Genomic DNA, 12,017 nt, shown 5'->3' with positions numbered 1-12,017 from the left:
GCCCCTGCCAACAGGTCGCCCCAGGCGGGGCCCGCGTGTCACCGGGGCGGGGTGGGGGGGGAGGGGGCGGCTCGCATCGGCCCCCGCGTCCCCTCCCAGGCCTGGACGTGACAAAGAGGTGAGGCCGCCGCCTGCGCGCAGCTTGTCCCCCGAGGTGGAGGTGTCTGGGCTCGCCGGGCTGCTCCGCGCTCAAGTTGGCGACGACCCCGTGGCCCTCCGCAGGTCGTAAAGGACGCGGCCCCAGCCGGGCTCTTCGGTGCCTCCAGGCAGGCCTCTTGGCTGTGGGACTATTCCATTACACGTACACACCGAGTTTGGTTTAATTTTTTTTTTTTTAATATCAGAAAGGTCTTTTCGCACCCCTTCGTTTTCCTTGGGAGTGTTGGAAATGTCACCTAGTTTTGTTTATCTCGACTACTAAAAGGCGCCACAGACGTTCCTGCCTGTCTAAATTTAGATATCAAGCAGCCCGGTACTCCTTTAACACGGTGTCCATTACGACAGGAAACACATAGCTTCAGTGGAATTTGAAAAGGGAAGTAGTAGGGTGATGTCAACAGTGATTAACTTGACCCTACAAGGCTGACAACTCGGGACATGAAAGGTCCACACCATAGAAGGAAGTGAGCCTGGTCGGTAAATGGAGAAGTCCCATTCAGGGAGTCAGACATCAGTACCTGCGATCTCCCCTGGTTTAGTCTTTCTTCCCTTTGGCCTCTTTTCTCCTCTTGTGTGAGCCAGATTTCCATGGAAAGATATTGACGCTGCCCGGTAGGCATTTTAGAACAGTATGACATCCGGAGACTCCGATCTATGAAATCCAGACGATCTATTAACAAGGCCTTTTAAAATGTTACTAATGCTCTCTACGTTTAACTCAGGCTTAGGGATAAATTTTCAGTTCTCTCTGAATGTTAAGTTACCATCATGGTTATATGTAATCTTGCTAGTTTCAAATGAAATGCTAGCGTAGCCGAAATCTGTGTACACCATCTGCCAACCAAATCTAGAACACTGTGCTTAAATCTGTTGACTCTCAAAAGATGAAAAAAACTAATACACGTTTTAAATTGTATGTGTGGTATCAGGAATTCCATTCCCTTTTTTATTTTGCACACACACACACACCACTGTGGTGCTGTGGCTGGTTGAAATTCTGAAACACCAATGCTTTGCCAAGAACTCACAGTTCTTAAGCCTGCAGGTTTCATTGTCAGCAAACCAGCTTGAAATTTCACAAAACTGTAAAACTCCCTTTGCTGCATCTGCAGTCCATCTGTAGTTTGGTGCCCCGTGTTTATCAAGCAGTGGAATGGACAGATTTTATTTTATTTTTTGCATTTGTTTATGATGTGCTTGCATGTATGCATGTTCACATGTTGATGCACATATGTGTGGGTACAAGATTTAATCCATCATAATCCCTTTATTCTCAAACTGTTCTAGTAATTTCTTAGCTAATGCCTCTATTGTTGTTTAACCCTCCAGTTGACAGTTTCTGAACCTATAATGGGTTTATTTGTCTGGGCACTAAAATTGTCCACAAATTTTATGTAGATTTATCTCCAAAATGTGCCCACTCATCCCCTACCCCACACCACCAATCAATGTGTTGGGACTTAATCCTCAAATGTGTTAAGAGGTGTGGCCTAATGGGAAGTGTTTAGATCATAAATGGATTAATGCTAATTAATTATAAGAACCTTGAAGTTCCAATCCTCCCTCTCTCCCACTTTCTTTTTTCCTTGTGCCCTAGAATATGATTATGGACCTCCTAGCTTCAAGAATGAATCTATATATATCAAAAATTACCCAGTCTTGCTAGGCAGTGGTGGTGCATGCCCTTAATCCCAGCACTCAGAAGGCAGAGGCAGGTGGATCTCTGTGAGCTCGAGGCCAGGCTGGTCTACACAGCCAGTTCCAGGATAGCCAGGGCTACACAGAGAAACCCTATCTCCAAAAACAAAACAAAAAAAAAAAAATCCAGTCGGTAGTAATTCTGCTACAGCAACTCAAAAAGTAAAGCAAACTCCACTGTGGCTATCCTAGAAGATAAGAAACAAGTCTCTGAGCCATGGGAACAAGACTCGATGCTCTACCCTGACCTGACTACTTATTGAGCCTCATCTATTTCCGTTCTCCTACATGTCTGCTGCCTACTGCACTTAGGAAAACCAGTTTGCTTTACAGCCTAATGGGCAAGAATCTCCTTTTGCTACTGGTCATATCTGTACTTAGTTCCTTAATGACTGTATGACACTAACATGGGGAGGGGAAAGAGAGAGACTTGTGGCTTGGATCTGGGTTGTCCCCTACAGGATCATGTGTTTTATTTAAGTTCCTGGTCCTGGGGCTGGAGAGGGAGCACAGTGTTAAGACTCCTGTAGTAAGGAGGTCACTTGTTTGGTTCCTGGCCCCCAGCTAGCTTAGACCCGAAATAACCACACAGAAACTGTATTAATTAAGTCGCTGCTTGGCCTACTAGTTCTAACTTCTTATTTGCTAACTCTTACATCTTAATTTAACCCATCTCCATTAATCTGTGCATCACAAGCAAAGTTTCAGCATGTCTGTCTCTGGCGGCTCTCTGACTCTGCCTTCCTCCTCCCATGCTATAGGCCAGGCCAGTTTCTTTATTCATCAACCAATAAAAGCAACACATAGACAGAAGGACCTCCCACACCAGAGTACTTTCTATTCTTGAAGAGAACCAGAGTTCGGTTCCCAGCAGCCAGGTTGGTTGAATGATAACATCTCAAACTTCAGTTCCAGGAGATCCAGTGCCCTCTTCTGGCCTCTGTAGACACATGCATATACACACAGAGTTCACAGAAGCCTATAAATAATTTATTTTTATTTTAATTTATTTTTTTAAAAAGAAAACAAATCATTTTTTTTCAAAATACATACCAATTCAAGTTCCCATTCCCTCCACTTATCCCCCAACACACACACAACCCCTCATTCACTCCTCAGAGAAAGCAAGGCACATTGCTTTGGCCAAGGTCTAAGGCCCTCTCTACTATATCTAGGCTGAGCAAGGTATCCATCCAAAGAGAATAAGTTCCCAAAAGCCAGTATACACAGTAGGGATAAACCCTGGTGCCACTGCCAGTATAGGGGCTACTGGTAGTGTCACCTATAAATAAATTTTTAAAATAATTTTTAAATAATAAAAAATTAAAAATAAACACCTGCTCCTCGCCTGATAGCACTGCTTTGAGAGGTTGTAGGGCCTATGTGATGGAGGTAGGCCCTAGAAGGCAGGCCTTTGAGGGTTACCTGCTACTTCTGGTCCTGCTACTGCTTTCTGGTCGATCCTTCATATTAGGAGCTCTGTCACGTCCCCACTAGCACAGCCCCGCTCCACATATTTCCCATTCCTAATGGATGGGATGAAACCCCCTGAAGCCAGGAACTGCAGTCTGTGCTTACGTAGCTCTGGTCAGGTGTTCATCATAGCAGGAGAAAAGTGACGGATACCTACCCTCAAGCCACTGCTAGAAGCTGGTGTGAGCAGACCTCCAGCCTAATGATGGTGGATGGATGAATGGAAACACACGTACTTAGATAGACAACCGCTGCAAAGCTTCCATCTGATCAAATCTGCCCACTTTTTTACAAATATATCATCCATCCTATAATTATCTGTCGGAGGCATCATCCTTACTCGGTATTTTGTTAATTCCCTCTTTCAGAAAGTATGTACTAAACGCTGACTGTGTGTCAGGCACCAATTTAGACGCTGTGTTCTGTTCTAATGGGGAAGCCGTCAGTTCTATGGGAACTAACCTATTTCCTATTTCAGTCACCAACTTGAAGGCATGTTTGCTTTACAAATGAGCAGTCCCCAAACAGAAGGAAACAATGTGAAAGCACATGTTAGTTTCTTAGTTCTCTTAAATAAAAAATTATGTTGGAGAACGTCCTGGAGTCCAGGAGGAAAGAGCAACAGGTTTTTTAAATTTTGTTTTTTTTTTTTAATGCCTCCAATGTACTACAAATACAGCAAAACTTTTTCATGTAATTCTTCTTACAATAATTGCAAAAAGTATTGTACTTACCTAATACAGCAATACAAACAAGTCCAATAAAGTAACTGTCTAAATCCCACATATTCTAAGTGGCAGAAACAAGATTTAGGAACTTCCCTATTATGATATACAGACCATCTAGCCAATAATTGAAGCAGTTGACAATAGAGATTAAATTCATTAACACATAGATGTTGTCTATATTCAATGTGCTGCTTGTTGAATGTACAATAATTCAATAATGTACAGACAAACATGGTCTCTGTTTTAAAACTTTAGTGGAATAGGGATTGTATTTGTAGGCTTTAGTATTTCTTCACTTATTTTGAGATAGTCTCTTAGTCTGTAGCCCAAAATGGTTTTAAATTTGCATTTTAGCCTAGGCTGACCACAAATCCATGTTCCTCTGACCTCAACTTTCTGAGTACTGAGATTACTCACATGTACCATCACCTTTGGCCTGTTCTTAAACTTTCAAAATCTTGAAGTAGGGTCCTGGAAGGATGGCTCAGCAGTTAAGGACATTGATTGCTTTCCCAAAGGACCCAGGTTCAAACCCTAGCACTCACTTCACAGCTAACAATGTCTGTAACTCAAAGATCGACATGCTCACACAGACTTACCTGCAAGCAAAAAAACCAATGCACATAAAATAAAAGTAAATAAATTTTTTTAAAAAGACAAGAAAAGCTTCTTGAACTAGGACTTAAAATGCATGCCTGACCTGAAGATCCTGATAAGCCTACGACCTAAAAGTAAGAAAGCCAATCTGGCATGGTGGCACACACCTTTAATTCCAGGACTTGGGAATTAAAGAATTGGAGGCCAGTGATGTCTACATAGTAAGACCCTGTCTCAAAAGAAAATGAAGAGAGTCACCAGAATTTCTATAGTTATTACTTCATTTAAACCTATTTTGAGGTCCAAAGAGAGCCTCCTCCTCTGTCCTCACTGTCCTCAGACATTATTGTTGTTTGCTAAATTAGACCCCTTTGACATTGTATTTACTAGGTTGATAAGAACGTCCAGCAGCTCACTTCTCCCTTATCTTTAGCTACTTACTTCTCTACTTAACGACACAGCCAAGTGAGTAAAAGATCGCCTTATGTAACCCACTTTCCTTTGTAACAGAGAACTCAAGCAAGTACTTTGTTTCAATTGAGGAGACTAATTCCAGCTCTCAGCATACATACTTGCAATAATATTAGCATGCTAGCGTTGATTACTTACTCTGTGCCAAGCATGGAACGTGCATTCCTCCTGCACTCTGAAACAGCTTCATGGCTTCAAGGAGCACAGACATCTGATGACCAAATGGTTTCTTTCTTCCGCTAAGCATGCAGTTAGACTGTTTCCTGGCCACCTTTCTCATTAGTTGGGGCCAAATGCCTGATGTCTGTCCAAGAGAACACGGACTGAAAATGATGCTGATCTGGGCCATGAGCCCTGAAAACCTCTAGCATGTGTTCAGCATTCTTTGTTCTCCCGCTCCCAGCTGAATAGAGGCTTCAGAGAATTGAGAAGTTGAAACCACAACATGGAAGACACCTGGAGTTCACAGGCAAGTCACTGGAGAAGAGCTGACCAGGAGCACCTAGAGTAACGTATTTGTTCATTAAAGAATGACTGAAACATCTCAAACTGTTACCTGAAATGAATCTTCTTATTCCGTGGCCCTACAATACAATTCAAAGAGCGAGTGTTATTAATGGCTGTTTCTGCTAATGCCGCTACTTGAAGCTTTTGTGCTTTATATGAACTTTAGGATTGTTTTCTTTTTCTTGCTTTCATTTTTATTTTTTGCTTGCTTGTTTTTTGAGACAGTTTCTCTGTGGAATAGCCCTGGCTGTCCTGAAACTTGCTTTATAGACCAGGTTGGCCTTGAATTCACAGAGATCTGCCTACGTCTGCCTCCTGGGTGCTGGTATTAAAGGTGAGTGCCACCATACCCATCTGGGATTTTTTTTTTTCAAGTCCTGTGAATAATACGACTGGATTTTTGTAGAGACGTCATTGAACCAGTAGATCACTTTCAATGGTGTGGCCATTTTGACAGTACTAACTCTGCCATTTCATGAATATAGGACATTTTCCTATCTTCTAGTGTCTTCAATTTTGTTTGTCATTGCTTTAAAGGTTTGTATTGTAGAGGTATTCCTTGTTTAGGCTTTTTCCCAGTTGTGATACTTAATCTTGATTGTCAACTTGACAAGATTTAGAATCACCGCTGTCTTAGTTAGGGAGTCTATTGCTACGAAGAGACATCATGACCATGGCAACTCTTATAAAGGAAAATATTTAATTGAGGTGGAAGCTTACAATTTCAGAGGTTCAGTTCTTTATCATCATTATAGGAAGCATGGTGCTGGCTACATCTTGATCTGAAAGCAAGAAATTGATTGAGATACTAGGTAGTGTCTGAAAGACGGTCCCCACAATGACACATTTCCTTCAACAAGGTCATAGGTACTCCAACAAAGCCTCTTCTCCTAATAATGCCGCTCCATATGGGGGCCCGACTGCATTCAAACTACTACAACCACAATAACAATTCTCTTGACATGTCTGTGAGTATTTTCTAGGACAGGTTCATTGAAGTGGGGAAGATTACCCTAAATTTGAGCCAGGCTCCATGCCCTGGGGTCTCTGACCGAATAAAAAAGAGAACATGAGCTGGGCAGTGGTGGCGCACGCCTTTAAACCTTACTCTTGGGAGGCAGAGTCAGGTAGATCTCTGTGAGTGTGAGGCCAGCCTGTTCTGCAGAGTGAGTTCCAGAACAGCTAGGACTGTTACACTGAGAAACTCAGTTCAGAAAAATAAAGGGGAGAGGGGCATGTTCATCACTCTACTTCTGACTGTAGATACAATGTACCAGCAGCCTCAAGTTCCTGTTGCCATCACACTCCTGCAAGAATGGACTGTAACCCCAAATAGGTCCTTCTTCCCTTAATTTGCTTTTGTCAGCTATTTTACCAGGACAAGAAAAGGAGTAACTAATGCATGTTAAGTATCTATAGGCAAGGGCTTTCTGAAAAGTGCTTCCATAGCCCCAAAAATGATAGCAAGATCATCAGTGGGATTACATCCGATTAAAAATCTTCTGCATAGCAAATACATTGATTAATAGAGTAAAGAGATTTCTAAGAGAAAGGGAATCTCTGTCAACTATCCATCAAATGTGGGATTAATGTCTGTACGTCAGAAGGAATTCAAAAAGTTAGACACTAGCAAATCACAATCAATAGGCAGATGAATTTAATACATGGTTCTCAAGAGAAGTACAAATTGCCAATAAATACGTTAACATCCTTAATCATCATGGAAGTGCAAACCAAAAGGTACAGTGCGGTTCCATGTTCTCCCAGGCAAATGGCCATGTAGGAATTTTCTTGATAATTTTATACACAAGTGAAACATATGAAGATTATACCTATCCTCCAACTCCTCGGTTCCTCACTCCTACCCCGCCCCCAACTAAACTTTGTTGACGATTAGGTTCATTGAAAGTTTGAGTATAAAATACTGGTTTCTTATGTGGGGGAAAGTGTCCCCAAACTTCCACACCCTCCTCCACTGTGACACCATAGGCTGCAGAGTTGTGTTTTGACAAAGCATGTCACTGATACATCATTGTTACCTAACACACAGAGCTTACACTAGGCTCCACTCTAAATACTGCACATTCTACAGGTTCTGAGAGATACATGATAATCCGAGTCTTCTTACAGCACAAGAGAGTAACCCTGCTCTGCAAATCCTCTATGCTCAGCCTGGGTACCTGCTGCTGCGGCTAGTACAGCATTTCACTGATACCAGAACATAGATGCACTCTACAAATCCCCAGGCCTTCAGTGCCAGGCTGGGACTGCTGAGACAGCAGCCTCATGGGCTGGCAGCTGTCAGATTCTCAGCCTCTCCAGTGTGAAGACAGACACGGCTGGCTACCCAGACTGTACCATATAAGCCAATCTAATGATCTCCTTCTAGTGTACATTCATTCTGTTGATTCTGCTTCTTCTGTTCAGACTCTCACTTGCTTTGCCCTCTGACTTCACTGTTTTGTTTTGGTTTTTTTGTTTTTGTTTTTTTTTTTTTTTTTTTTTTTTTTGGTTTTTCGAGACAGGGTTTCTCTGTGGCTTTGGAGCCTGTCCTGGAACTAGCTCTGTAGACCAGGCTGGTCTTGAACTCACAGAGATCCTCCTGCCTCTGCCTCCCAAGTGCTGGGATTAAAGGCGTGTGACACCACCGCCCGGCTCTGACTTCACTGTTTAACTGATCCAAAATGTCTTGTTGATAGTTTCATTTGTTCAACTTTTATTTATTTGGTGATTTTTTTATTTATTCAGCATTTGACTGTTACAATAAAGTAGTAACTTCTAAGATATGTATGTCCAAGCTGGAATGGAAATTGCAAGTCTTCGCATATTGATTTTTAGTTGCTCATGAGGCATTCAAATGGAGCTAGCTCTCTAAAATACCCAAGGATCCTCATGTAGCCTCCAAGAAAGATACTAATGTGTCAGATGAGGCAAGCGCATGTATGAGTAGGGAAGTCATGAAATTATGCAGGTTAACTGAGAACAGGCTAAAGGCAGAGTAGTCTTGGGAAATCCCTACCTTAAAGAGACAGCATACAACTCTGCACAGGCACTGAAGCTAACAGCTGCTCCAGTAAAAACGAAGTCTTACCTGATACCTTCCCATTGCTCAGATAAATTTATCAAAGTTCATTACCTTTTACTCTTTTACACCTACACCTCCTACACCCCAATTAACTGAAGCAATTATATTATATAACCTGCTCGTCCTGGAGCTTTTTAAAAAGATGTAGACTTTTTACCAGGTGAATAAAGTGTCTCAGACTGGTCTGTGTGTAATGTGTAGGTGTCAAGGCCAGAGGTTGATGTGTTTCCTCTGTTACCACTTTGCACCTTACGTTTTGAGACAGGGTCTCTCGCTGATCCTGGAGTTTTACCTTTTGGCTATACTGGCTCTCCAGCAAGCCCCTGGGCTCAGGCTGTCCCCACCCCCCAGCACAGGGATTAAAGACACAGGCTGCCACACCTAGCTTTCACATGACTGCTCAGGATCTGAACTCAGGTTCTCATGCTCGGGCAACAAGCACCTAACACACTGAGCCACCTCCCCAGCCTCTCAGGGATCTCCCAGCTGTCTTTTAAATCAGGTTCTGTATGTTATTCAGTAAATCAGTTGTTTAGATATATCATTTTAAACAAGTACATTTGTATTCTAACTGATAATCAAGAAAAAGTCTTGAATACCAAATTCTAAACTTCCGAAAATAGAACTAAAATTTGAGATTCTAGAAGTTGCTAAGACACAGTAATATATCTTTATGCTACAGTAAAGGAGGGGCAGGAAGGACACATCTGTCAAACTTATAATTAAGTCACTTTGTAACTGGTATGGCTTTAGTGTATGAGGGAATGCTTGTAGGGATTTTTAATCAGATAAAATAAGGTTGTTGTTTTCTCTATACCAATTAACATAGTTGACATTTAGCCAGATTTTCCCTGGTCACTGCAGGGGATGTACAGTTTGTCCTGATTCTGTGGGAATGAAAAATGAAGAGCTTGGCATGAGACAAAAATGTGAACCCAAAAAATGTTGTCAAATATAGCAAGTCAAATTAAGTCGATTGACTTAGTAAAGAACAACCTATGCTTTCGAGAGAACAAAACAGGAAGATGGTCTGAAATACTAACAATTGTAATAATAAGTGAGCATGAGTTTAACTGTTACAGTATGTTAGCAAAGAACATGTTTGGTTGAAGACATTCTGCTAGAATTCATGGTACATCCTTTAACACACGTTTTAGAGAGGAGCTGAGAGTGACTCGTATACAGTGTATGAGAACATGTTTAAAATTTTAACACAAAAGCACTACTTGAAATCATCCAGTCTCATTCTTTAGTCCCCAGTGACCATGGAGCTTACCAGTTTGGCTCGATTAGCTGGCCAGCAGGCCCCAGAGCTGCTTCCGCCCGCATCTCTCCAGTGCTGAGATTCCTGTAGGCATACTCCATTGAACTCAGGACTTCATGCTTGCATAGCAAGCCTTTCAACCACTGCACTGTCTCCCTGGCCCCTGAGACAAGTCCTTCATGTTGCCCCGGCTGGTTTCAGTGACTGGGATCAAACGGTTTTTCCTCAGTCTCCCAAGCACCCCAGACTACAAGCACACAGCAAAGTAGAACAGTTATAGCAATGTGTCGTGGTCACACTTGGTGCATCTCTGTCTTACGTTTGGACTGGAAAGAAACCAGCTCTCTTGAACTGGGGTGAATGGTTGCAGAGCTGAATCAGGTGTTACCTGCTGATGACTGCAGTACCAACAGTGTCCTTACAAATCTAGGTAAACGCTACAAACTGAGTGTGGCAAACTCTGTATCTTTGGTGAGAACTGTCACCCGACCCTAGACTACCATACTCAATCTATTTATATTAAAGAGAAATGAATTTACATCTTAAGACATGATTACTGGGGCTGGAGCTATAGTTCTATCAGTAAGCACAAGAACCTAAGTTAGATTCTCAGTACCTACTTTAAAAAAAAAAAGCTGGGATTGGTGATGTTTATAATCCTAGTTCTTAGGAGGCAGAGCCAGGCAGAGTCCTGGGTTCACTGGCCAGCTAGACTGACATAGTAGTGAGCTCCAGGCCAATGACAGGCCCTGTCAAATAAACAAGGTGAACTGCATCTGAGAAACACCACCAAGTTAGTCATCCATGGGTCTACACACACTCATGCACTTGTATGCACGTAAACATGCACACACAGAAACGAGATTTGTGGTTTTTCTCTCTTCCTTACTGTATACATATTCCCAAGGGGCAAAGGCTCCATTAGGATATCCTTGGAATGTTCTCTCGGGTAAACTAAAGAGGAAGATCTAGCCGGGCAGTAGTGGCACACAAACCTCAAATGCTTGCCATTTTTAACCTTTTTAAGTTGATCTCATTATTCTAGTATTTTTATCATTCTTCAAGCAAAGTTCTTTCAATTATGAAGGGGTAAAGAAAAGCTATAGTGTGTGTGCTGGCTAGTTTTATGTCAGCATGACACAAGCTAGAGTCACCGGAGAGAAGAGATCCTCAATTGAGGAAATTCCTTCATAAGATCAGGCTGTAGACAAGCTCATGAGCAGCATGGCCTCTGCATCAGCTCCTGCCACCAGGCTCCTGCCCTGTTCGAGTTCCCGTCCTGCCTGCCTTCAGTGATGAACAGTGATGTGGAAATGAAAACCAAACTAACCCTTTCATCCCCCAAATTACTTCTGGTCATGGTGTTTCATCACAGCAGTAATATCCTAAGACAGTATGTGACAGATGGACAGATGTCCTGGCCTTCTAGTCCATAAGAGATTTACAGTCATCTGACTTCTTATCAAACAAACAAATCTGTTGATCTGTAGCAAAGTCCATCTAAACAGACTGGTAACAGATTCCTTGAGATGAAAGATACCATTAAGAAACTACAGGAGGGCTGGAAAGATTGCTCAGTGGTTAAGAGCACTGGCTGCTCTTCCAGAGAACCTGGGTTCAGTTCTCAGCACCCACATGGTAGCTCACAACTGCATTTCCAGAACTCAAGTTCCAGAAGATCTAATACCTTTCTCTGGCCTCCTCAGGCATCTGGCACACATAAGGTGTACAGACATGCATGCAGGCAAAACACCTATACTTTAAAAAAAAGGCTTTAGAAAAAAGAAACTACATGAAATACTTGGGCAGCTTTTATAGAGTAGAGAATTCTGTAAAAATACCGAAGAGGTAATTCTCCAATTTGTTCTCCACTAAGATGCTGCTGCAGGCTCTTCTGAAGTGCTTTCAGTAAGAATGACTCAGAAATGAAGACACTCCTTACGAGAAGCAAGAATGCTATGCCATTTCTCAGTGACCCAGACAAGACAGATTGCTCAGGGAAGCTGGCTTCAGGATACATAGACCATATAATCAG

The sequence above is a fragment of the Microtus ochrogaster genome, chromosome 22 (assembly GCF_000317375.1).
Source record: "Microtus ochrogaster isolate Prairie Vole_2 chromosome 22, MicOch1.0, whole genome shotgun sequence".
Classification (NCBI taxonomy): Eukaryota; Metazoa; Chordata; class Mammalia; order Rodentia; family Cricetidae; genus Microtus; species Microtus ochrogaster.
This window is presented reverse-complemented; position numbering follows the sequence as displayed.